The following is a 3237-nucleotide window of genomic DNA, read 5'->3' on the forward strand; positions in this document are numbered from 1 at the left end:
CCCCATCGTGCTAAATTAGGTGTGAATGGGGCCTCCTGGCCCACTAAATGCTAATGAGGCCGCCTTTTCAACTATGTGCAAATACGGCCGACCTGGTCAAATGCATGTAAATCCGGCCGCCTTTTCAACTGTGAAAATCCGGCCGCCCGGTCAATTAGGTGCGAACGGGGCCGTCGGGTCACCTTAATGTAAATGAGGCCGCCCACTGCCCTACATTTAAATGCGGGCGTACCGGTCAACTATGTGCGAACGGGCCCGCCTGATCAACTAGGTGTGAAAGGGGCCGGCAGGCCCACTGAATGTAAATGAGGCCGCCCGCTGTGCTTCCTTCATTAACCTTATTTATATTGGCATTATCTGTAGATAAAAAATATGTGCATGTCTATGAAGCTGTAGAGAAGCCTTGTTTTTTTTTTTTTCCCCCAGGTTTTATTTACTTACTTTTTATTTTGCATGTTCTGAAATATAGCTTAAGTTTTCGTTGCCCTAGGGCAACGTTCTGCGATAAGGGGTAGATTTTAAGAGGCTTTCTTGACAGTGTGTTAGTATATTATTGCATGTACTTTTGCACATTGTAAGCACAATGTTTTTTAAATTATTTTCTAATTTAATTTAACGCATTTTGGCAGAAAATGGACACAAGATTTTCCTATGGGAGTAAAACTCAGGATCAGCATGTTAGGGATATCCCATCAGACAGTGAGATAGACTGCAGTGACAGTGAGGAGGAGTGGAATGCAGAGAAAGGTTTGAGCAGAAGTGAAAGTAGGTTTTAAAATATTGCTTCTCTGGTTGTCATTGAACTCATTTGCATAAACAAATCAAATGTGTTGATAAATTTTTAGATGTCATTCAAATGAAATAAAGGTGTGTGCAGCAGACAGGGTATCCAATACAGTCATGTAAGCTTTAGTTGTGATTGATGTATTTTTGTTGACGTATATGTATATATATTTATAGACGATCAATACACCAGTGATGAAGAGGAACATGACGATGACAGTCTGCCTGAAGATGACAGTAGTTCTTCCAAGACCCCTCGATGGAAAACATGTCACACCATTACCTCTCCTGTGCAAGCCACTTAACCTTACTGTTCAAGAACTTGAACAGTTCTTTGCCACTGTGCTCCATATGTCAATATTTGGTCTTCCAGCTACTCGCATGTTCTGGAGCCATAGTAGCCACATTGCACATGTTGCTGATGTTATGCCTCTTGCACGATGGGAAGCCATCAAAAATTTTGTTACTTTGCATTGCTCTCTGAGCATTGTATTATGATCTATGAAGACATAATTTTCTCTGTGGTTTTGTATCAGTGTTGCACAACTTTGCCCTTAGGCAACAAAAGATCATTTGGAGAGGGGGGCGGTGAAATAAATATGTACATACATAATCAATAAAATGTCCCAAAATTAACCAATAAGTGATGTGGAATAATTTCTTATCATGTACCATCAAATTGTGTGCGGTAGAGGGTTAATGTAAATGCGGCCGCCCGCTGCGCTACATGTAAATGCGGCCGCCCCCAGGTCAACTAGGTCCGAACGGGCCCGCCTGATCAACTAGACGTCAATCGGGCCGGCAGGTCCCCTGAATGTAAACGAGGCCGCCCACTGCGGTACTTGTGAATGCGGCCGCCCGGTCAACTAGGTGCGAACGGGCCCGCCCGATCAACCAGGTGCGAATGGCCCCGCCCGATCAACTAGGTGTGAACGGGCCCGCCTGATCAACTAGGTGTGAATGGGGCCGCCGGGTCCACTTAATGTAAATGAGGCCGCCAGCTCAACTAAGTGTAGACGGGGCCGCCTGGCCAATTAGGCGTTAATGGGGCTGCCGGGGAGGCTTCCCCTCTGCCCGGGCTGGAGGCCCCGCAGTGGCCATTCGCCTCTGGGACATATTGGCAGAGTCCGCGGCCTATGCGTAGGCCCCGGGCGGAGGCTGACCCTTGTCGCCCTTGTCCTAGGCTCGGAGCTATGGTCGCCCCGTCTGGCCTTCGCTTATGGTTCGGAGCTATGGTCGCCCCGTCTGGCCTATGCTTAGGGTTTGGAGCTAGGGTCGTGTTGGAAACGTTTTCCTCTGTCGAAGCAGAGACCGGGAGACGTTGGCATATCTCTCCGGCCGAAGTTCCTCTTTACTGAGAACTCGCCAATGCGCCGCTGTAGTCATCCAAGTCTGACTAAGACTCAGCTCGGCGCAGCTTATACGTTTCAAGGGGGGAGGGATACACAGAGGTGGAGACAAACTAAACAAAGCACAGCATGTTCCAGGAATCAGCCTGGAAGTTCCCCAGCCCTGATTTCATCAGCATAACACTGCCTTTCAAATGCCTCTCCAGGTGCTAACCCTAATTAGCATGATAGTATCACCCAGACCTTCACATTACCATAGCGACAAAGGCACGGCCTGGCCTTGAGATTAGCATTCACCTTTACTTTGGGCCCCCACCCGGTGATCAGGAAGCTCACAGAGATGAAATGTCAATGTCTCAGACTCCTGGGCCCCCAGACTTGATCTTATTACAAATGTCCCCATCTTTACCCCCAACTGCAAATCCAATCTGCCTATCTCTCTCAGTTCATATACTGTCATGTTGGAAGCTAGACTGAACAATTTATAAATTTCGTCACTGCGGCCTATGCGTAGGCCCCGGGCGGAGGCTGACCCTTGTCGCCCTTGTCCTAGGCTCGGAGCTATGGTCGCCCCGTCTGGCCTTCGCTTATGGTTCGGAGCTATGGTCGCCCCGTCTGGCCTATGCTTAGGGTTTGGAGCTAGGGTCGTGTTGGAAACGTTTTCCTCTGTCGAAGCAGAGACCGGGAGACGTTGGCATATCTCTCCGGCCGAAGTTCCTCTTTACTGAGAACTCGCCAATGCGCCGCTGTAGTCATCCAAGTCTGACTAAGACTCAGCTCGGCGCAGCTTATACGTTTCAAGGGGGGAGGGATACACAGAGGTGGAGACAAACTAAACAAAGCACAGCATGTTCCAGGAATCAGCCTGGAAGTTCCCCAGCCCTGATTTCATCAGCATAACACTGCCTTTCAAATGCCTCTCCAGGTGCTAACCCTAATTAGCATGATAGTATCACCCAGACCTTCACATTACCATAGCGACAAAGGCACGGCCTGGCCTTGAGATTAGCATTCACCTTTACTTTGGGCCCCCACCCGGTGATCAGGAAGCTCACAGAGATGAAATGTCAATGTCTCAGACTCCTGGGCCCCCAGACTTGATCTT

Source organism: Paramormyrops kingsleyae, unplaced genomic scaffold (assembly GCF_048594095.1).
Source record: "Paramormyrops kingsleyae isolate MSU_618 unplaced genomic scaffold, PKINGS_0.4 ups32, whole genome shotgun sequence".
Taxonomy (NCBI): domain Eukaryota; kingdom Metazoa; phylum Chordata; class Actinopteri; order Osteoglossiformes; family Mormyridae; genus Paramormyrops; species Paramormyrops kingsleyae.